Consider the following 24,846-nt stretch of genomic DNA (forward strand, 5'->3'; position numbering starts at 1 on the left):
TGAAATGGGGCAGTAATAACAATGCCTACTTCAAAGTTAAATATTCGGGAGATCAGATGGAGGAACACAGGAGAACATGTTATAAAAATGTAGTTTGGAACATTAGGTAGTAGAAGTAGTATTAGTAGTCATCCAGTTTCAGGACCTTTCTAGAAACCATAGAAAGGTCCTGGAAGTTTGTTTCTTTTTTGTTTGTTTTTTTCTGCCTTAAATCCATTCCCAGGCCCAAATCAGAATTACAGCAGTCTTTACTCACTATCGTCAAGCACATAATCATGTTTAATCCTCATAAAAATATCATGAGGTAGATCTATTTCCCCATGTTACTATCTGGAACTGATGTCTACTAAGGAGAAGCATCTTGCCCAAGATCACGTGGGTAATGAGTAGCAGAGGCAGAATGGAAACCAAGTCTGTCTCACTTCAAAGCCTATGTGCTTTCAGATCTTTAGGCCTCTGCAGAGTTGGGGCCCCTCCTACCTGAATACAGACCCATGCTGTTGGTTTGGGGATGCAGTTCATCTTCCGGCAGTCCCTTGAGTGGCCTTCTTGGCTGTTGAGCCTAGACCAGGTCCTAGGGTTTGGCTGGGTCCTTAGCTAAGGCTTCATCTTCATCAGCCTGTCCTGCTTCACACCCCACAGTCTTCTCTCCTTTCCCTGTCCTCGTTCCTACGTAGCCTATTGGCACCACTCATCCTCCCCTTCCACTCGGTGTATACCCTTCTCAGGAGAACCCTGCATTCTCTGCCCCACCTGTCTCTCAGGGCCAGATAACTCCCCACAGGGAATAGCTCTCCACGGTTTGTTCAACCCAACCCATGGCATCAGCCCATCAAGCCCAGATCAAATGCCACTCCCCCCCACCCCTCCGCCCCAGCATGTTTACTGTTGTTGCTTTATTGGGAGGAAAACTGTCACATGTTAAACACAGCCACCTTATTACTCTTGAACATGACAGAATGTGACTTTTTAGAGCTGAGAAAGACCTTGGGGATCATCTGATCTATTACCTTTATTTTTAAGATGCAGAAACTAAGGACCAGAGAAGTTAACTGCCTGTCCCAAATCACAGCTCTGGGCCAGAAGTGGGGCTGATTCCAAATTCAGACAGTATTGTTTTTCCTTCCAACTTTCAAAATAGGGTAAAGCAGCACTTTGTCACATCCCTCAGTCTGGTGTGGCCCCTGGGTCAGTGTTTGGAAAGGAGTCTTTCTCTTGCCACCAGAGCCTGTTTAAGCTCTTAACATCATCACACACAAAAAAAGTATTTTCCTTTCCTTAACATACATCCCTTTTACTGAACATCAGCCTATTTACCCCTCAACATAATGCAAACAGAAATGGTCACTCTCAGCCCTAATTCATGGACTGGAAGAGTTAAGTCTCGCCTTAGCTTGCTTTCTCTCTAGGTTAAATAATACCAGATTTTTTTAATTTTTTTTTTGCTTTTTCTCATAGTTCATGTTCTCCAACAATTTCATCATCTTTATTTCTTTCGTTGAACTATGTCCAAGTACTCCATGCCTCTCAAACTGTGAAGTCCAGAGCTGGACAAAGAAGTCTCATAAAGGTATGATAAAGTGGCGATTACCTCACAGTTCCTTCACGCTGGGCTTCATTCAGTTAGTGCAGCCAACTTTCACGCTCATGTTTTAAGTGACCTCCGGACCTCATTGGATTGTTTTCAGCTTATTATCCTCATTTGGCTGGACACTGCTTAGCCCAAGTTTGTGATAACAATCATTTCCTCCATGTATCATCCAGAACGTTTCCTATTGAGCTGTGTGTTTTTTTTCTTCCTGGCTACTTCGCCAATTCATCAACTCACTTGGGACTCTAATCCTATTCTTCCTCTTCTTAATTCTTAACCCCAGCTACTGTCCCAAGTAGCTTAGCACATTCAAAGTCCCTGGAATTCACCCGTAGAGGAGCCAGACCCCTGAGACTTCTGGCCCCTCAAAGCTCTTCTGCCTCACGACTCCAGGATTCGAAAAGCAAGCAGTCCAACTCCCAGTGCTGGCACTCATACTGACCATCAGAGTTACAAGTGCTGGATAAAGTACGAGACCATTGGAGGACCTTCCAGGAGACACATAGCTAAGGGCTATCACACTGGGCCGTTCTGAGATAACTAACCAAGCCCAGATCTGTCGGAGGTACAATGGTGGTAGTCTCCAAGATTTCCCTCTGGCTCAAAAACATGATAATTACAAACATGTGCATTTGCTCACCACTTTGATCTTCATTAACTTAGCCAACTCTTATGAACAAGTACATTATCCCCATTTTACAGTCGAAGAAACTAAGATTCAATGAGATCAAGCAACTGCCAAGATCACATGGCCAAGAAGAGAACTCGTTTTCTGTCTTTTAATTCCTTGCACTTTACCATATTTCAGTGGTTTTAAAACTTTACATTTTCGAAAAATCCTATGGTGGGGTGGGGTGCTTGTCAGAAATACAGATTCTGAGGCCCTGGCTCCAAATCCTATTGATCCATTAAGCCTGAGTGGAACCTTGGAACCGGCATTTAATAAGTACCTCAGAGGGTTCTGAGATGTCAGCAGATCATACTTGAAGAAACCCTCTTTTACAGTATCCATTCCAGAACAACTCTTTAAATGCAGCAGGTCTGCCTTTGCCCCATGCCAAAGCTGGCCCATAAAAACCAGCCACAGACACCTACGCCAGTTATTTGTTTTAAGTTTCCCTACTTACCCTGGGCCCATGGCCATGACTCTCAGAACTTGCCACCCAGCCCTGGTCCACTCCTGCTGTGGTCCCCTTCATTTTGCCAACCTGTTCAACTGCCTTCTTTTGAGTACTCTATCTCGGCTTCCCCTCACCTCTTGGATAAGCTCTGGCCCCTGATTTTGTCTCTCTAGCTTCAGATCAAAAGCCTGTCTCCCCCAGGCCTTTCCAGATGTGATCGGTCTGGTGACTCCCCAGGAGGTCTTTATCTGGGAAGCCTTCTAATCACATGCACTCCAGCTGGATACCGCTTAAAAACTTCTCTGAGAGAAAGGCTCACAGCCTGCCCCCTCAGAGAGAGATGTGAACCACAACGTCAACCTCTCAACAAAGCTCACAAGTGAAATTTGAAAACCTATCTTCTCCACTAGACCAGGAAATGACTGGAGAATGCGCAGTGCAGTCAGCATTAATTGGGCACCCCCAACGCACAGGCACCGTGCTGGCTCCTTCCCATGACTTGTGTCGAGTTACCCTTTCATTGATAAGCTCACCCAGGAGGGTTACATGTGGTACCCATTCCCCAGTCTCAGGGCACTTGGAGATTATGTGTTCACTGAATGAAGAATACTGAGCCCTTCTACCGAGAAGTCACTTAAGTCTTTCCAGACTCATCAAATACGCAAAAGGTCTCTGGCTAGGTTCCTTTATGCATATTGTATCAAGGAGGAAGGACAGTCTTGAAGAAAATAGTTTCTGGGTTCGGTGCAGATTAATTGAGTGGTTGAAAGTTTACATGGATCCCAATTGGACCCCAGTCTTGGTAGACCTATTTCACTCACTGCCTCTTTTCTATTCTTTTTTCAAGTGCAGGCATATTCTACGCAATAGACTTGATGCTTCTGCACTTCTTAAGAAACATATCCAGCCCTGGTCAGTTTTCTCAGTGGTTAGAGCACTAGCCAATGGACCGAAAGGTCACAGGTTCAATTTCCTGTCAAGGGCATGTATCCCAGTTGCAGGTTTGATCCCCAGCCTTGGTTGGGGCACGTGTGGTAGGCAACCAATCGATGTATCTCTATCCATTTTTTTCTCTCCCCTCTCCTCCCTCCCTTCCTTCCACTTTCTCCAAAAACCAATGGAAAAAAATATCCTTAGATGAGAATTAAAAATTTTTTTAAAGAAACATAACCAGATTGTGATAGCATACTTTGATAGCAAATAATACAGTATGAAGAAACCATGCTCCCCACGCCCCCACCCCCAACACACACACACACACATACCTTGACCTCTGCTATCTTGTGACACTCTGAAGAGAAATTTCCCAGCATAAACCTCCTGGGTTATTGTCAGATGTATACCTTGCCTTCAGCAGATGTGAGAGCTCTTGGAGAAGACAGCAGAGTATTTGGGCCCCGAGGGAAAGGGAAGTTTGGAGCCCCATTGGTGCGAGCCTTAAAATATCGTTCGTACAAGAAAGCTTAGGTTTTTCTGAAATAAGCACTTACCTTTGATATTGTAACTTGGCAAGTTATGGAATAATACTAATGTTAAATGACTTGTCAAAGGATCTCGGAGCATTATGTCAAGATTCTACGCCCTAGCCTTAATTAGGTCAAGTTAAACTAAAAAGGAAACGCAGTCTGGTTTGCTAACCACAGTGGAAGTATTGCTTTCGGGTGGAATTCCTATCCAGATTGCGTTGTCTGACTTGAGGATAATACACAGGAAACAATTTGGGGCTTTTCTTTCTTTGGGTTTTGATATTTAAGCTGCGAGGAACTTGCAATCCAGAAGCTGGCATTTGTAGTGTTAACAGTTATCACAGCTCGCTAGCCAAACCATCCCTGTTTAACATCTTGCTGCTGTTTATCAAATATGAGTGCACAATATGCTGTGTATGATTTCCAATACACATGTGCTAGTTATTACTACCAATATGAATATCTGCTGAGCCATTAATCAAGGCACCCAGCACACCCTGCCAGTGCACTGAAACTCTATCTGCTGAAAAAGCAGAATTCCTCTCCGCAAATGAATACTTTGAGGAAAGCAGACTGGTTGAGAGCGTCTGAAGCCACGGAGTACCATACAAGTGAACACCATTTATAGACCATGAGGTTCCCACAAAAACCGGGAAATATAAGCAGACTTCTACATTTTAGTTTCCCATGAAGATGTTCACTTTAATAATAATAATTAGCTCTGATTGGGAGCCACTTTATATTCATTTTCCCCTTTAATGTAATAAGCCCATGACATGGGAAGCATTATCACATTTTATAGATGAGGAAACTGAGCTCAGAGAGGCTAAGTAACTCAACTTGCCTAAGTTCCTGGTGGGAATGATGGAGCCAGAGCTCTAACCTAAAGGTGTCTGATGCAAGAGGCCATGCATTCTGGAGGCCATTCTTCTTTCAAAACCATTTGGTGCGTCCAGAGAGGGAAATGGTTAAGTAATTACTCCCATTTGTTTCAAATGACAGACAGGAGCTCTTTGGATGTGAATGTGTTTTAAACATTTGTTGAGCATCGACTTTGTCCAAACAGTTTAAATGGGCTCTATCACCGAATTCTCCCAATAAGCAAATAATAAAGATTTGAGTACCCCTATTTTCATAGCGAGTAACCTCCTGCTCTCTCCCGTCACCCAGCACCGTCCTGTGGTGAAAGATGTTTATTTTCTCTTTGACGATGATATATGAAGAGGGCAAAAAGAAACAGCCATTTGGTAGTTGTAGGAAAGAGGACACAGCAATGGAAGTCCAAAAGTGTGCTTCTAATCCTGGACACCATCGCTCATGGTATGTCTCTTCATCTCCTCGAGACCTCTATTTCTTTTTCACATATTTTCTTTAACTGGATTGAGAACGTCTCTGAAATGTCATGAAATAGCATAAGCACTAGAAACAGACTTCTTTCCTAATTCTGACTCTAAGGCTAAGCACCAGAATTCAAATTACGTGGCCTCTCTGACCCTCAATAACCTGAGCTATAACATGGAGGCGGTAGTGCCGACATCAAAAGGCTGCTGTAAAGATGAAATGAGATGGAGCCAGTGGTGTGTGTAGCATAGCCCCTGACGTGTATTGTTAGTAGTGTCCTTTAAATGTCAACTGAGTCCCTCTGGTCTACTCTCCACATCTTACTCTGTATTCGTAAGTTTTGCCTTAAGATCTAGGCATGATAAGGAATGTGTGTACTGATTCCATTCTCAACATTGCTTATTGGTGGGGGGTGGTATTAAGAGTTGGAGCCTCCCTGGCTGGTTTGGCTTAGTGGATAGAGCATCAGCCTCTGGGCTGAAGGGTCCCAGGTTCAATTCTGGTAAAAGGTCACATGCCTGTGTTGCGGGCTTGATCCCCTGTGGGGGTGTGCAAGAGGTAGCCAATCAATGATTCTCTCTCATTATTGATGTTCTGTCTCTCCCTCTTCCTTACTCTCTGAAATCAATTTTTAAAATGTAAAAAAAAAAAAAAGAGTCGGATCCCTTGAAGCTGACTGATGGAATTGAAATCCCTGCTCTGCCATTTCCTGTGTGACCTTAACCTCCCTGGGCCTCAGTTTCCTCTTCTTTAAAATGGGTCCAACAATAGTACTTCTCTCATGGAGTTTTTGGGGGAGCTGAATTAGTTAATATATGAAAAGCACTTAGAAAATACCTGGCACAGAGTGAGCCCTCATTAAATGTAAGCTGCCATTATTATTATTATTATTACCACCTGTTATCGCTGCGGCCTCTTGTAAGCTGCTTTGAAATAATTGGCATGGTTAGCTGTGCAGAGTGAGACCATGAAACAGATTTTCTCAGTGCAAATGGGGCTGCTCACAGGGGGCTCATGAGGGGCTGAGTGCTGACCTTGGCCCCATTAGCACCGTTCTCTAACCAGCCCAGGCACGGGGACGTAATGAGGATTATTGAAGTCACATATGGAAAACTCTTCTACTTCGCTCTTGGGAGAGGAAAAAGGCACTAAATAAATACAAGGAATTATTAAAAACTAGGAGACGACCTCACAGGGATGCTGAGCCTTGTATGCTGCTTGCTATTCTAAGAAGAAACTGGGGCAGGAAGCCAACTCCATCACCAGGTGGCAAAGTGGTCTCCTGGCTGCCGTTCAAAGGCCGGCAGCGTGTAGCCTCACCTCCGCAGGTCCCAGGCCATCCGCCACCTCTTCCTGACTGCAGGCAGCTCCCCTTTCCCACACAGACTTCGGAAGGAGGAGAAGGGCCAGGGCCCGTGCCAGACGCTGCGCCTGCCCCTCCTCCTCCCGATCACATTGCCCAGGGGCTCCCTTCAGGAGAGCCGGGAGGTGGTCCTGGAAGTTAGAACCCACCCAGCAGAATGCTGATGCTGAAGTCTCTCTGACACCAGACTCCAGGCCCACCGGCCATCTGCTTCCACAGCGGGACTCCAGTCCCAAGGCTTGGCTGCCAAGCTTTGACAAGTGTGTGGAGAGCACACGGCTGTGTAATTTTGGAGATAGCAGTCCATCAGTCCCTATTTACAACTTTACCACCCACCCCCGAAACATTCTTCTCTCCAGAACCATCCTCACACCAAAATGAAATATACTGAAAGTGGTCTCCAGGTGTCCCTTGTGAAAGGGTGTAGATGAGGCTTCCAAGAATGAATCAAGGTCTGGCCCACAGCCACCACAGAGCTTCAGGCCTCTGGTTTCCCCTGGACAGCAGTGGCATAAGATGAATGTCCATGGCTCCAAGTAATGAGCATAGAAACAGTCTATTGCTCTTTGCCACAAAATAAATAGTATGTTAACTGTGATGTCTTATGTTAGAAAGTCTCAGAAGGCAAAGATGATAGCTGTGCAAGTCTCATCATTCGAGAACATAGCACTTTATGGCGTGGGACCTTTATTGTATATTTTTCTGGTAACAGTACAAGTAAAAAATACAGATCATTTTTCCACATATAAATGAGAGGACCTCAGGCCTCAAAACTACTAAAAAATTTAAGGTATTTGTGTTAATAGCACCTAAGACAATACTTATGCATAGACTATTATGAAGACAGAGTCTGCCCTCTCAGTTTGCATAGCAAAAATAGTTTGGGAAAGAACTAGCAAAATTAAAAAGTTCACCACTCAAAAGAAAACAAACAAACAGTATTACCTCTCTCTTGCATACCCTCCTTTCTTCAACCAGCTTCAAAAGTGCTGCCCTAATCATCGTAGATGAAAAGAATTAAACATATCAGTAGCCCTTTAAACCTAGAAGTCCTGCGAAAGGTAAAGAATTAGAATTAAACTGTTTTCCCTGACACTTAACATTTTTGGGGGGGCGGGGGGTGGGTGGTCCCGTGAGCTTAGCTAAATCCTCCAGGAAGGTTTGGCTGACTATTGACTGCCATGCAAAATAGATTCTCTGGACCATTTGTTACAATGGAATATAGTGTTCTTATTCATGTGTTTTCCCCTCCAGAGTTCAGGATTATTTATTAAAATATTTGCAGAAAAAAACAACAACAAACAAACCGTGCTCCTCAGGCTGCTAGGAAGACAGATCATAATAGTAGATCCCAATCAGAATAAGTCTGTGTGTGAGACAACCTCTTGATCAGGGACTGTGGCGCATGCCTGCAAAAGTATTTGGGGAAAAAGCCAAGCAGGTTTTCAGAACCCCCGCCATGTAATCACTGTATTCCAGGGCACCCCTCAAGTGTGAGCACTCCCATGTATTTAACACTTATTTTTAAGGAAGGAATTTCTTATTTTCCTTATTTATCCAAATTGCATACTTAGAACACGGCTACATCATTTGTCCTTTTTTTTCCCTTACCCCCTTCAATGCACCGAGGTCATTCATTCCCTTGTGGTTGTTGACAGCTTCTGAAGGCGACATAAACTCTCTCCTGGTTGTTGGTTTCTCTGCTGCTTATAGGGAACAAAAGTGTTCCAGGGAGCAGCACAGGCAGGTGTTACCCAACAACCCCACAAGCTATTTTTCTTCTGCTTTCCCTACTCACTGGCTTTTCAGACAGTTTGCAGTGGCTATTAGAGAAATGCTTATACTGTAACTAGAGGCCTTCCTTCCCCAAGCTGCCGCACCGGCTTCCCTCTGGCACCTGGGACCCGGGCTGCCCTGTGGCCGTTGGCAGGCACCCGGGACCCAGGCTTCCCCTGCAGCCCCGGCTTCATCCAGAAGGTCATCCAGAACGATATCCAGTCTAATTAGCTTACTATGCTTTTATTATTATAGATAGTAGCCTCACTTTTGAAATCTGTCTGTATGCATTAGCAACAGCTGTTTTGTAGCTTGAGAGAGAAGAATCAGACATCTATGACATCATGGATGGGAGAAAATGGGCCATTTCACTGTAGAGATAGATCTGAATTCTGTATTAAGTCATAAGTGAACATGTTTTTGGTACTTATGGGTGTGAATTAACATGAGAGAATGCGCTCAGGAAAGAAGGTGTGAATTCTATTTCTTAGAAGGTGAGACATTTGCTAGTTAGTCCTAGTAACTCCAGGGAGAGGAGCCTCTTTGGAGGTGGGTGATATGAAGCTCATTGTTAGGGTATCTCCAGGCATGAATACTTGTGCATCAAGCATCTGCTTTCAGGCCCTTTTTAATTGTCTGATATCTTTATTCTTACACAATCTTGGTACACACACACACACACACACACACACACTGTACTCTTATAGCATGAAATGACCTCACTCTTCCACAACCACCGTATCTAATGGAGCACTGATCACTCATACTGTGTTTTGTTTTGTTTTCTTTGTGGCATTGCCCTATCTGAAATGATTTCTTTTATGTGGTAGGTTAAGTACTTATTGTCTCTCTCCCAGTCTCACCCCCACTGGAGTGAAAGCCACATGTGAGTCGTCTTCTACATGACCGGGTCTTCATTTGGCTTCTTAATTAGCTTCTCTCTTCCCCCAGCAAGAGTTTCAAGATCCAACCCAAAGAGTGCTTGGAGGCTAGAGCTCAGAGTCCTTTGAACTTGGCAAGAATCACTCTCATGGTTAGAAGCCATTCTGTTCTTGGGGCATGGACTCCCCAGAGCCAGGAACTGTCCTATAAGCTGTTGCTCGGTCGCTAAGGAAACACAACAGAATACAACCCTAGCATGTCACGTTCTACAGATCCTCATCGATGATACACTGTGGTATTTTCCACCCATTACCTAAAGCAAGATGAGATAATCCGTGGCTGGTGTGAATTTTTTTAAAGCATAATTGCATCAACACATCTAGTTTTAGGACTAAGTACCTCAGTGTATAAGACAACACGCTAACATTTGCTTTATTTAATTGAGTCCACTTCATTCTCATTGTAACCATGATTTGGGAAAGGCTGCAGTGGTCCTCCTAGCAGTGGGAAGCTTCATAGATACATAAAATAAAGGCAGAGATTACAAATCCATTCATTTATAACCAGGTCTAGTGGATTGGCTCTCAAAGAGGAGACAAAGTAGAAGATGGATTTTTAGTAACATACATCCAAAGTCAGAGACTTCTCCAAATTGCTTTGTGTGCCCCTACAGTGGACTCTTCCCTTGGCTTTTGTAAGAAATTATAACAACCGGCTAGCCTTTTTGCGTAAAGTACATCAAGCCCCAAACCAAAGGTTAGACACGCATCACCTTGTTTAATCCTCCTAATCACCTCATGAGGGGAGCACAAATAAAATATGGGTGGAAAGACCCCAGTAGTTAATGAATAATGAAATAATAATGCAAGTCTCTTTTAATAGGACATATTTGCTCCAAAAACTCTGTTTCCTTTCAACTTTTAAAATACTGCGATAGAATGGGTGTGCTAATATTGTCATGTTTTCCTCTAGGCTTCCTTCCTCTTTGTACGTTTTAATAAATTTAACATGTATGAAGTAACACTTGCTTGTAAATATATATACAGAGAGCTCCAAACTGAAAGGGGGAAAGTTCTCTCTCTTCCCTCAGCGTCAAGCCCTCCCCTCCGCATACGTACGTTTTAATAAATTTAACATGTATGAAGTAACGCTTGTAAATATATATACAGAGAGCTCCAAACTGAAAAGGGGAAAGTTCTCTCTTCCCTCAGCGTCAAGCCCTCCCCTCCGCATAACTTAAAAGTGACACGTTTCTCATATACCCCTCCAGAAGTCTGCTGTTCCATTCTATACTGTTGTGATTTGAGTGGATTATATCTTTTTGACAGCTTTATATAACACTATTTTTAAAAGCTGCATGCATAGCATTCCCATAATTGTTGGATATCGTAATTAATTTGCCATTTCCTCTTTGATGGACCTTTAGGGCAAGATGAGTGTTTTTCTATTATTTTTTTTTTAAAAAGTGTTAACATGAACATCCTTGTACATATGTGTCATGTGTCTTTGTGCCCTTGTGCGAGCGTATTGAAGTGTGTCTTCCTAGAAGTGAAACTGCTGGGTCGAAGGCATGTACATTCTAAATGTAAGTGTTGCCAAATTCTCTTCTTGAGAGGTTACACCGATTCATGTTCCCATCTTAGTTGCAACAAATTTCAGTATGTGGGAGTGTTGGCTTATATTTTACATGTTTTCCTTTTCCTTTTAGATGTTTATATAGCTCCCAATAGGTAAAGTCCTGCACGCATCATCCCCCACTGCCTCAGCTAAGAAGCCTACATACCTTACACATGTCATATGTGTGGGATAATACTGCAAAGTACAACCATGCTTCCTGCATATTTCTCTCTTTCTCCTTCATGGAAAATACGTACATTCTAATGATACTATTTGCTAATAATAAAAATGTGCTTACACAAATGGTCTTTTAAAGATGAAGTAATACAATCCAAACTTTGCACAACCAGATCCTGTCCCCCAAGGGGGTGGAGGGGATGCCTTGTCAAGATCATGATTTAACTTAGCTAATTGCACTTTAAAGATTAATTGTGAGAAGGCAAAGGGAACCAGAGTGAAGTCAATTTTTCCTGAAGTTAGGAATAAATCTATAAATTCTGGTTGTATGAATCGCTGAAAAGTTATTGTGCAGGGATCAATAAATCACTTCTAAAATAGTGTTAGAAGACTGTTCTGTCTCGTCAGTATACTAGTTACAATTACATTATTGGGCTCCAGAGTGTTGGGCAAACTCACTCTTTCATCTTTTAAACATTGCAGTAAATGACCTGGCAAGAGATTTAACATTTTCTATGTAATGTCTAAGGTTAACTCTTTAGCCACTGGCCAGAAAATCTCTTTCTCATCTTACCGGCATTTTAGAGCTATTGAGTACTTTAATTTTTAGTCACTTAGAGATCATAAGGATACTTTACAGGAAGAAGAGGTAGGGGAAGAGGGAGAGATTGGTACTCTTCCTCCAGGTGACATGAGGACAAAAAAAATGTGTGAGGTCAAGATTATGATATCTGACTTTATCTATATTGATCAGAAATACCTATTTTTTCATCTTATTCAGGAGAGTTACTTTTGAACAAACGTGAATAGCTAAAAATAGTGATTCTGTACAGCTAGCTAAAAGGCTTATTTTCTTTTCATCTTCACCCAATGATCTACTTGTTGATTTATTTTAGAGAGAGGGGAAAGAAAAGAGAGAGAAACATCGATTGGTTGTGCCATGACTAGGGATTGAATCCACTACCTTTAGGTGCACAGGATGATGCTCCAACCAACTGAACCACCTGGCCGGGGCATTTAATTTTTATTTTCTCCCTCAATGATGGGATTAGACAATACCCGATAGGGTAGAAGCAGATGAAACGCTGCACAGAGCCTGGAAGGCTAGAACCTTCTCCAGAGGCTTGGCTCTGAAGGTTGAAACGCTGAGGGAGCAGCTGTAGCTTATGTAGACTCACACACACAGCGTGATGGTGGCAGGGAGTTCCCTGGGGCATTTATTTTTTATTTTCTCCCTCAATGATGGGATTAGACAATACCCGATAGGGTAGAAGCAGATGAAACGCTGCACAGAGCCTGGAAGGCTAGAACCTTCTCCAGAGGCTTGGCTCTGAAGGTTGAAACGCTGAGGGAGCAGCTGTAGCTTATGTAGACTCACACACACAGCGTGATGGTGGCAGGGAGTTCCCTCTGTACAAAAAAGAGCTGCTTTGTCCCAACAGATACTTTTATGGGTGAGCCAACCCCAAGCAGGAATCATGATTTTCTTTTACTCCTTAGGTGGTATGTGATTCTTCTCCAAGAAAAAATATTGAAAAATAAGAAGGGATGTAAAAAAAATTGTGGAAAGAGTGGGGGATTCAGGAAACTATCAAAATACATGTATAAAATAATTTTCATAAAATTATTCTTTAGTTAAATGATAGAAAAACCTTTCAATCTTTTTAAAGGTCTCAAATGTGCTTTTGAAAAATCAAATTGCACTTCATTGGATTTGAATTGTAGCATGGGGTTTCCTAACACAAGCATTTTCAAAATTAGAGAAGTTCTACATTAATGAAATAAGATGGGCCTCTAGTAAATAATAGTAAATTTAAGAGAGCTTTTCTTTTTTCTGTTTATTTATCCATTACCATTTATTCCCTCTATGTCCTCTTCCACCTCTACCCACCTCCCCTTCCCCCTGCAATCACCGCACTGTTGTTCATGTCCATGAGTTCTCTGTGTTTTGTTTGTTTGTTTGTTTTTTTGCTCAATCCCTTCCCCCCAACACCCCTCTCTTCAGCACTTTAGAATCTAGAGGAAATACTCTGTCACATATTGACCCAAGTTTTTGTATAAAGCAGGAATTATTTTTTAAAGTATATTTTGTAATGCAAACTGCATACATGCAAACATTGTAGCACTTTTGTGTGCTGAATATGAGCTTCATTTAACAGTTAGTGCATCCCCAATAAACTATCCTAATTAAAAAGCCACTGGAAATCTCAAGTTATTTGATTGAATTAGGCTTCTCTAGTGAATGGGTCATACTTAAGAGGATTATGCCATTCTTTAGTATTCAGCACACCAGGGATTTAGGGATTTTGTCCCACTTTCATACATCAGCTGTCATTGTTTGCTAAAAGAAAGATTATAGCACCAGTTATCATAGTCTCTCAATTAACCATCGAGTTCTTGGATTCTCTTTACAAGATCTCTGCCACTGATCCTGCATCTTCAATATATCTAGTGACAAGGAACCCACTACTTCATTCCAATCTATTCCATCTTTGGGCATATGGAATAATTTTAGCCATAAGAAGATCCTCTAGAATTGACCTAACATAGTACTCAGACAAATACAGGGTATCCCCCCCCCAAATGTATACACACAATGTCTATAGATTCTATTACATTTAGAAAATGAGATGTATTTTAATAAACACTGCCTTTGTAATTATTCAAAGAGTGTATACATTTTTGGGACACCCTATATTTTTTAATTGTTTTTTTTAAATATATTTTTATTGATTTCAGAGAGGAAGAGTGTATACATTTTTGGGACACCCTATATTTTTTTAATTGTTATTTTTTAAAATATATTTTTATTGATTTCAGAGAGCAAGGGAGAGGGAGAGAGAGATAGAAACATCAATGATGACAGAGAATCATTGAATGGCTGCCTCCTGCACACCCCCTACTGGGGATTGAGCCCGCAACCTAGGCATATGCCCTTGACCAGAATCGAACCCAGGACCCTTCAGTCCACAGGCTGATGCTCTGTCCACTGAGCCAAACTGGCTGGTGGTGGGGGGCGGGAGGACAACCTATAGTTTTAAGCCCAGGCTATCACCGGCGGAGGGGGGAGGACAACCTATAGTTTTAAGCCCAGGCTATCACCTGGAAAAACTGTGGACCAATGGAACATTAAATTTGTAGGGAGAGAGAATATGATCATTCTTCCCCCTCCCCCCAAATTGAGAGTTTGATGAGTGTGAGATAGCCTTTGACAGATAACATGGATTTCTCCCCTTTTTCTATCACTGTGTAATTTATTTCTCTTACATCCATGAATTGCCAAAAGGAGAAGGTAGTGATGAAAGGCTTTCTCACCATGTACACAGGCTTGAAAGGATAAAGGGAGCTGTTGGCACTCTTCCTTGTCCCAAGCAAGTCTTAGGAACGCCAAAGAGAGGTGTGGCTGAGGCAGAGACCATGTGCTCCAGATGTCCTGACATACACATATTGGGCTCAGAATTAGAATCCCTTTCCACAAGACAAGTTTTGAAAGTTTTGCTGTCCTTTACCTGCACAGCAAACACATGTAGCCATTATCCTCAGTGACATTTTTAAATACAAAAAAAAACGCCATATATTTTTATGTAAGCAAAGCAACTATGATAACTTCCTGTACCTAGTAAATTGCATACGATAGAGCCTTTGCCCCTAGTATCTGCACCCACGTAATAGTTTTAGAGGTTGTTGTTTTTTTCATTTTGTCTTTTGCAGAGTTTTTATGTGCCTCTGAAGCCAGTTTTTAAAGCTTGTGCCTTGTGTGATCTTAGATGCATGCAAGATATATGGAATGATGGAATGTAGCCAGGTGGAAGGTGCTCTTTCCCTTTGGAAAATATGGATTTTTTTTTCCCCTGGGAAAACATGGATTCTCATGATGAATAAGGAGAGCTTTTTCATCATGAAGAGAAACATATTTTTCAAAGAAAAAAGATTTAAGTCTCTATCTGATCATAACACTAATTTTAACACTTAAGAAATAATCTAGTCCCTTGGAATGAAATATGAGCCTGAGGTACTTTGCTCTGAAAAAACCAACTGAAATGAGACGTGCCATTTTATTCGTTACTCAGATTGCCAAATATGACAAGGTATAATTAGTCCTGACTTCCTGCTCTTGCTCACACACCTGAGGCCCCTCCCTGCTCCAGCCGCAGCTCCACACACCCAGGATCTGAGGGAAAGCGGGAGAGGCAGCTTTCTTGGGAAATGGCTCACTTTTCTACAGATTCAAAAGGATGTGCTTGATCTGAATCGTGGGGAGGAAGAGGACAGGTGCAATTTAGAGAACTGCCTGTGTGGCTAGAATCAGAAAGGCAGTTGCAAAGCAGCCCTTGCAGAATGTTTGAGACTCTTTAAGAAAATTGATTCAAGGAGCACGTCAGATGTTAAATCCAGGTACGTGTATATGTAGATGTGCGGTGTGGTGGTGTGTGTGTGTGTGTGTGTGTGTGTGGTACGTCAGATGTTAAATCCAGGTACGTGTATATGTAGGTGTGCGGTGTGGTGGGGTGTGTGTGTGTGTGTGTGTGTGTGAGGGTGTGAGTAAAAAATATTGCTCAACATTTTTTGTGAAGGCATTCGCTATTTAATGGACAGGATAGTTGGTGCAGGGCAGGCCCCTGAGTGCTACCTGCTAACAATGTAATTCCTGCTGCACCTCACTTTTCATTGTCTAATGAAGAGGGATCCCCCCTCCCTACACACACAGTGGATACTGTATTTATTATAGCTCCCCTTGAAAAAACTGACCTCTAAAGGTAGACCTCCAGAAGGAATTCAAAATAAAAAGAGGGAAATGCATTCGGGAAAGGGAGCGGCTTTAACATGAGCTAAAGGTTTACACTTTAACTGCGTGCACTCACGCTCTGTTGTTGGCCTTTGTTTTGGGGCTGCTCAGAGATCGTACTGGCCACATTTGATCTAATGACGCACATCATTAGATAAGACTAGAGCCAGAACACTGCGCGAGGAGGCCACTGAGCCCTCCCAGAATATCCACCAGGTTGGAGAGGCGGATGCTGCCCTCCTTGCCTGCAGCAGCTGAGCGTGGCTGGACTGCCGGGGCCTCCACCAGCGCAGTGCTCGCTGAAGGCTTCTTTGGAGATGAGATGAAAGATAGAGATGCAAAGCCCTTTGACTTCTAAAGTTTCAGCTTTCTCAGAAAGAGAGGTATTCCCCCTCATCCTCTATCCTCACTTCATTGTGTTTCCTCCTCCCTAATCATGATCAGCTGGCAGCACGGTGAAGGCCAGACCTGGAGGGGCTAATACACTAGGGCAGTGGTCGGCAAACTCATTAGTCAGCAGAGCCAAATATCAACAGTACAACGATTGACATTTCTTTTGAGAGCCAAATTTTTTAAACTTAAACTATATAGGCAGGTACATTGTTATTAACTTAATTAGGGTACTCCTAAGGCTTAGGAAGAGCCACACTCAAGGGGCCAAAGAGCTGCGTGTGGCCTGCGAGCTGCAGTTTGCCGACCACGGCACTAGGGAAAATTATAGATGAAATATTTTCCTTAATTTCGGGGGATGATGTTCTTCCACTGCGGAGGAAAAGGTTGTGTTCAGTGTGGTTGCTCGTGCAGTGCAAGGAACTAACCAGCAGGCTTGCTAGGAAGTCCATATGCGAACTGATGTACGTGGGTTTCTGTAATTCCATAGTCTTGACGATACCAGGAGGACCTGTTGCCCCATGCCCTACTTTGGTTGTGGTCGTTTGGGGTTTCATAATTCTGAGGTAATGATGGTATTTCAATAGGCAGGTTCCAAAAGCATCGGAGACTGACAGCAGTGTCTAATAAAACATCTCCCGTTTTATCCCCTTTGGAATGTAATCCAAGTTACAACAATGGCTAATAATTACCTTCCCTAACTGTAGCAACAGAATAGCTGAATGTGCACCTCTGGCTGTTTCATGTGTGCAGTCTCTCACTCTCGGGCTCTCCGCATAATCCGTTCTTTCCCCCAGCGCTTTGAAGGCTTGGAAACGTTCAAGGCACATTTTCACAATGCAGGTAACTTTGAAGTGTGACTTGTCAGGTCATGCTGGCTTGTTCGTGTGTTTGCATAGAGGATTGGTGAGGATGAATCTATTTTTTTTTTAACTAACAGGTGTAACTTGAGAATTTGTGAATGAGTGACAGGAGGATTGGGAACCCCTTTATCCCCTCCTATACTGTGAAATTTACTTTTGTCTACGCATGGGAATGAATCGCATTTGCAGAGTGAAAATATCCACTAAAACCAAAATCACAATTTCAAGTTGCTCTTCGCAGTGAAGTAGGACAACTACACATCCTGGTATGCCTGGAACAATCCCCATTTGATCCTGTAATTATTAATGGTAGCCTATTTCGCTGTCAGAAATGTCCTGACTTGGACATTTAATATATGGACCATATAATATATGGTCACCCAAAGCATTTTCCAAAAGGGGAATTAAAAAATCAGTAAATTCATGTGCCATGGCAAATGGCAGCTTCTCCCCGCCCCCACCCCCAAAAAATATTTCTTAGAGTTAACAGTCAAGGATAGATGGGATGTTAGCAATCAGCATTTCACATTGATTCCTGTCTTTAAAAAATAAATTTTAAATATATTTTGATTTTAAAGAGAAAGGGAAAGGGAGAGAGAGAGAGAAACATCAATGATTGAGAGAGAATCATGATGGGCTGCCTCCTGCACGTCCACAACTTGGGGATGTGCCCTGACTGGAATGGAACCATGACCTCCTGGTTCATTGGTCAATGCTCAACCGCTGAGCCACACTGGCTGGGCATAAGCAAATACTATTTAAACATAGGCATGGCATATATGTTTCAACTCAGATGCCAACTCTAGCCAACAGACAAGGGCTGCCCAGAGCACCATCTGAGAAGGGCTCTGAAACCAAATCTGGGGCAAGTGGGAATGAGGGCTTTGCACTGGAAGAGGTAGTTGTAAAATGTAGGCCAGGCATTAAATGTTACTATTGTCGAGTTAGATGGGATGTTAGTGATATAATCCAACCCAGTGTTTTCCAAACTGTGTTCCATAGAACACTAGTCCTTCAACATGATTCTCAAAACATCTGTTCCTTGTCAAGTAAGATAGAGAATGATGCCTGCCATTGTTCTCTTAGAAATTGATTACAAAGTTCTAAAAAGTTCTATGGCAGTGATGGCGAACCTATGACACGCGTGTCAGAGGTGACACGCGAACTCATTTTTTTGGTTGATTTTTCTTTGTTAAATGGCATTTAAATATATAAAATAAATATCAAAAATATAAGTCTTTGTTTTACTATGGTTGCAAAGATCAAAAAATTTCTATATGTGACACGGCACCAGAGTTAAGTTAGGGTTTTTCAAAATGCTGACACACCGAGCTCAAAAGGTTCGCCATCACTGTCTATGGTAAAGACTGATATTTAATTTTGTTTAACCCAGTGAGTGCTCCATAAACCTAATTGGCCACAGAACCTTTTTTCAATGGTATCTTTCAACTTGCTGCAGGACTACTTTCTTGAGACACTAATGAGATGACACTGGTCTAGCTCATTCCTCAAAATACTCAAAGAAGGAAACTCAAGCCTCAAAAGAGAACAACGAGATCACATTCAGCTTTAGCTGGTCTATACCAGCAAAACCAGAACCCTGGACTGCCGCCTCCCAGTCCTACATCCTCTCTCCTACATCACCAATGGGGGAAATATTAGGAGCAATCTAAGAGTTCAATAGCTCTGGCAACACAAATAGTGTAGACTTCTGTTGCCTGTTTTTCTAGTTGTTTTTTTAGGGATAGTGGTTGAATATCTGCATGCTCATAGTGTCCAAACATAAAGCTACCTCTATATAAAACAAGATGAAATTATTTATGAAGTTTAGTTTTAGCTAGGCTGCCCCCCACTTCTCTTTTTTTAAAAAAAATGTTTTTATCTATTTCAGAGAGAAGAAGGGAGAGGGGGAGAGAATCATTAATCAGTTGCTTCCTGCACACCCACTACTGGGGTTTGAGTCTGAAACCCTGGCATGTGCCCTGACTGGGAATCAAACCGTGACAGCCGGGTTCATGTATCGATGTTCAACCAACGCGCCACACTGGTGGCCACGTGTTCCCATTTCTATTTTATCTTTATTTCTTAGGAGATAAAATGACTATAGATGAAAGAATTGCTAGACATAGTCTCGTTTGGAATCAAAATCTATTTTATCATTTCCTGGGCTTTGAATTTCAAAAAGTCCATCTATTTATTGGTCTCTTTTGGGCCATGAGGTTAAAGTACATCTGTCATCCACACAGAGTTAGCTATTGGTCTTTGGGTTAAGCAGTCATGAAATGATAGCCATAGTAAATTCAGACAAGGACTTAATTTCACTTTGGTCTGCCTATTAATCCACATGACAGAATAAACATGGTGTGCCTTGTGGTTAATACGCACATATGTAAAAAATTAAGAAATCTTTGGTGACAAGACAAAAACTGCTCCATGAAAATTAATTGGTGTTTAATTGCGGATGTATGAAACACGATATTTACAGGCGGCCTGCCTTTGAGTTCGGCATAAACAAAATTCATCTTGGGCTTAAGTTGCCAGTTGTGCTTTGGTGGTTCTCCAGCCCATGGCAGGGCACTGCCATTCCCTTGGGAGAAAGGAACACCTGGAAAATATAACCACTGCGGAGCCATTGATGTCTCTGGGTGTTTTTTTCCCTCCCCTTTATTTTTGTTATAATAACATTAAAGAAACTGGTTCCTTCAGTTATTGTCAAGCATGCGCTTCCATGAAACCATGTGGCTGCTTGCGCTCTGGGAGAAGGGGCAGCTGCAGGCTAAATCTGCCACCCTGCAATCATTGACATCCTTTTGAAGATAAATGTTTCTAGGAAGCACCCATCAGTGGAGTTACGGAGCAAAAATAGACAGCCATCTTTCAACTTCACTTCGTTTCCCCCTGCGCATAAGAGAACTGGCCTATAGCAGAAAACAAAAACTCAACTGTTTTTCAAGCTTTTTATTTCAAAGCACCTCGTTGTTTCTATTAAGTGACTTCTCAGATTCACCATTTCCTTAGCAGAGTTGGAGACTATCGGCCAAGATTGATTGGCGAAGCTTTATAACGTTTACAAGTCGGATTTGTGCATTTTAAAAGCCACATGTTTAAAATGCAGGGCACAGAGAATTTCCACGATACATAGTTGTGGCTCAGAAAAAATGAAGATACCAAAAGAAACTGTCAGTCATGAAATCTGTATTTCCTTTTAAGTGGTAGAATCAGAATAGATAGCATTAGTCAACGTGTAAGCCAAGCGATGCCATATGTGACTTTTTTAAACATAAACTATGAGTTTAGTATACTGGGCAGTATATAGTATACGTTGCCAGTGGATTAGTTAGTTCCTGTCATTGAAGCAGTTGGGGTTATTCTCATAAAAATCAGCACCATTGCCCTATCTCGGCGAACCCGAGTGTCCTGAGCTCCCCCAGATGCACTTCCCGACTCCAGGACACAGTGCTGAGCCCCTGCTGCTAGTTGCCAGGGTCATAGGAGAAGAAAAAGAGGAAGGCCACATCAGGGAGGACAGTTTTCTTACTGCTCCAGAAGGACAGGATTGGTGATTTTCAAAGACAGCCACTTGCTCAGAAGCAGCTGGGGCCCCCTGATTTTAGTTATCCTTCGACCTCTTCTGATCCATAACAGTCGATACAGCCACCCTAACAGTTGATACAGCCACTCACCCCCAACAGTCAGCCTCAGACCAAGTCAGAGGTTACCTTTAACCTCATCTTGAGATGTAGAATGTGAACAATGAAAGACAGGGTGGGGCAAAAGTAGGTTTACAGTGGTGAGTGCGCAAAACACAGAGTTTATTCTTGTATTATTATTTATTAAGTATTGTATTATTTCCATACAAATAACTGTAAGCCTACTTTTGCCCCACTCTGTAGTGAACTTTTCTCTGTAAAACATTGAATTTCAATCCTACCAAATCCTGCTGGTGCCATAATGTGATCCTTCAATTTTCGGCAGCATCTCATTTTTAGGCTAGAAGGTTTGGAAAATCCTGGGGAGCTAGGGGGAGGCATTTTGAATTAAGTATGTATTTTAAACAATCTTGATTTCAATATCCCAGCACAGAAATAGAAAGAAATGTGCCATCTTACAGAGCTTTAAATACTATAATTCTTTTTCTCTCTGTGTTAGAATCTTTTGTGAGTAGAAAGCTCAAATTCAAGACTCGTGATGTCCATTACATGATTTCCTCTCTAATAAATTGATCTTAACCTAAGTATTTTATCCAAAGCAAACTCAATCTATAAGTATAAAGCAATAACCAACTTTTAAAGAGTTTTTTAAAGCAGTACATGCTTCCATGTGATGGAGGAACCCAAGTTCAGTAGATGAAGTGTATTCAGCATCTCCTTGTATCTGTAATTGAGTTTTCATCTCTCTTTGCCGCCACCAGTAGTCTCATGAAGGAAGAAACCCAACCTAGCTGTCGTCTGTACCCCCAATCAGTTCCTTGATTTAGAATTGAAGAGCAATAAGTCCCTTGATGAATAAATAAATGTTTGATTGAATGAATGAATTAGACATGTTATTACCCAATTAATGCAAGATTGTTTTCATACCTTATTAATAGCCTTGAAGTCTGACAATCAGTCTAACTCAATACTTTTGAATGGGGATTTACTGCACACACTAATTTTTTAAGGTTTCCTTCTCAGCAACCCGTTGTGTGGCAATTACATAACTAATGAGTAGCTCCACCAGAGATTAGAGAGGAAAAATCAGTAAACGTTGTTAAAACGTGTTTGTCTCCATAGGAAAAAGTTGAGTGGAAGGTGAAGCAACAAATATTGAGGGAAGTGAAATTTTTAAGATTATCTGGGTTGAATTGTCCATATTTTTCTGTTTCATTTCTGTAAATAAATGAGAGTTGCCTGTATCGAAAAATATAATGAAAACTCCTTTACAAGGTTGTTGAGAAATAAAACAAGTCCATCTTTACCATGTGCATAGCCTATGATAGGCATTCAATAAATATTAACTCTTTCCCTTAATTTGAATTTATATCAGTCCTTAAGAACTATCATTGTTTCCAAATTTTGTGTCATCTCCTCATTCTATAAAATTATAATTATATATTTTAACCATTTTATAGTAGCAAATTTGAAGTATGATTGAAGTTGAAATTTATCCAAGGTACTAAATGGAAATGTAGAGAAATAGATTTTGATTTTCCAATATGTTATCCAGTGTCCTATCTACTAGATAAATGGCTTCCAGGTATTACAAATGGAATGTAAAAAAAAATGTCGGGGGTGTCTTCAAGTGGAATTTTACCCGAGAGTCTCTCTTAGTCATATTACATGCTTGCACATGCTCCCTCTAAACCAAACCCTCTTTTCCATTCTTACCTCATAATAAGTAGAAACAGATTTCAGAATATGGAGGGAAGACACAAGGTGATTTCTAGAAAGAGACCAAGTTGAAGATGGCTAATGTGTTTCATTGAAGACATTCCTTCTCACCAGGAAAAGCATTCTGATTAATTAGTGATGTCTGCCACAGGCCAAGGAGAGTAGACATTACCTGTGCCATGCATTTACCAAACGTGTACTTAGTCCTATTTTGTGTGCTTTTACATTTTAGCTTGCCATGCCAGTATTGCTTTTTCTAAGTTGCACTAGCAACAAGAATTTAGGAAAAATTCAGGAGGTCAGAATTTAATCAGCAGATCTGACTTTTTTATGTCTTCTTTCAAAAATATTAAGTATTTTGAGGCCTTTGCCAGAAAGCCAATTGAATAATGTCCTTTAAGAAATTTTAAAAAAATGACACATGTTTGTAGCACATCTCATCCATCTACTTTGTGGTGTCAAAACTTCAAAATTCTAGGATTCTCTTAGATTAGATAAGAAGGTGATTATTTTTGATTTGCTACATACACAGTGGACCAGGCTGATTTTTCTCTTCTGATATGTGCATTAAATTGATTAGAGTTTCATTTTATGCTTTTTAAGTGCAGTTCATTTTGAGTAGGTGAGAGTAGATAAACTTCTCTCCATATACATCTTAAGGCAGAAACTATGATAGTTATTATTAAGCTGTTTAGTCAGTCCTTTGTTTGTAAGCTGATTCTTCTTTGATTTGTTCAATGTTTTAATAGTAGGTTTTGAGTTAATTTTTTGTATGGCAACAGAGCTTAAAAATAGCATGCTAAGCAAAATAAGTCAGATGGAAAAAGTCAAGAACCATGTGATTTCATTCCTTTCTGGGATAGAAAACTACAAGCAACAAATGAACAAACAAACAAAACCTCATAGACACAGAAAACAGTATGGTGGTTACCAGAGGGAAAGGGAGGTGGGGGAGAGATAGTGAAAGGTAAAGGGAGTCAAATATATGGTGACAGAAGATTTGCCTTTGGGTAGTGAACACAATGCAATATACAGATGATGTACCATAGAATTGTACAGTTGAGACCTATATAATTTAGCCAATGTCACCCCAATAACTTTTTTTATTGTGATGAGAAACAAAAACCATACAATTTTCCATCTTTTTTTCAATTATAGTTCACATTCAGTATTATTCTGTATTAATTTCAGATGTACAACATAGTGGTTAGAGTTAGACAATCATATACTTAAAATTTTAAATGTAGGCTTTATTATTCAGGTACGGTAAGGCCAGTATATCATGGGATGATTACCATTGAAAGATTGTTACAGTTCCCAAGACTAGGAAGCATACTATACTGGTGAGGGTGGGGGTGGGGTGGGGCACATAGGGAAGCTTCAGAGTTGGTCAGGAGGCAGAGGGAGCAAACTGAAACATGGGCAAGAACCTTTATTGCAGTTTCCATGAGAAGGAATGGATGAAGCAACGTAACCAGATTTAGGGTTGGCCAGTCTGAGTAATTTCAGCAGGCTCTGGAGCATAGAAGTTGTCTCTAGTTGCTCCCTGGGTCTGGGGTGATTAGGACAGGGGGTTCATGGCCCCAAGTTTGAGAGCCCATAGAGGAAGTGGTGGTGATGTGGCTCTGGACCAGTGAGTTTTCATTTGAAAGGAGTGCTTGAAGGAGAGTCATTTACTATAGCTACGAACTGGCCATTCCTGGGAAGGGCCCTTTTGCTGGGCCATTACTAGCTCCAATGTGCAAACGGTTCCAATCGTAAACTAAACACACATTTATCTAAATATTGGCTGGGAACCATTCTTCCCTTTTTGTTGCTAAAGGGAGTCTACCATCTAAATATTTGCAGGGGTGTTTTTTTCTCCTCCCCTTGAGTCACTCCCTATCTTCCTAAGTTTAACAACACAGAACTGATCACTTGACAGGTACTGACATCAGTAACAGTTTGACTTTCCCGACAGTGTCAAAGCAATATAATGACTCATGTTAATTATTATTTTTTTAAAGAGGTCAGTTTTTTGTTCTGTTGAGCCTCCCCTTTTTTAATATATTTTGTTGATTTTTTACAGAGCGGAAGGAAGAGGGATAGAGAGTTAAAAAACATC

At 41.4% G+C, this 24,846-nt stretch overlaps 1 protein-coding gene across 1 annotated transcript in view; it reads left to right on the forward strand.

Annotated features, from left to right (window-relative positions):
- Window positions 1-24,846, forward strand: part of PALLD (palladin, cytoskeletal associated protein) — a 392,451-nt gene that overhangs the window by 122,308 nt on the left and 245,297 nt on the right. The gene's annotated exons all lie outside the window — the stretch shown is intronic.

Source organism: Myotis brandtii, unplaced genomic scaffold (genome assembly GCF_000412655.1).
Source record: "Myotis brandtii unplaced genomic scaffold, ASM41265v1 scaffold14, whole genome shotgun sequence".
In the NCBI taxonomy this organism is placed as follows: domain Eukaryota; kingdom Metazoa; phylum Chordata; class Mammalia; order Chiroptera; family Vespertilionidae; genus Myotis; species Myotis brandtii.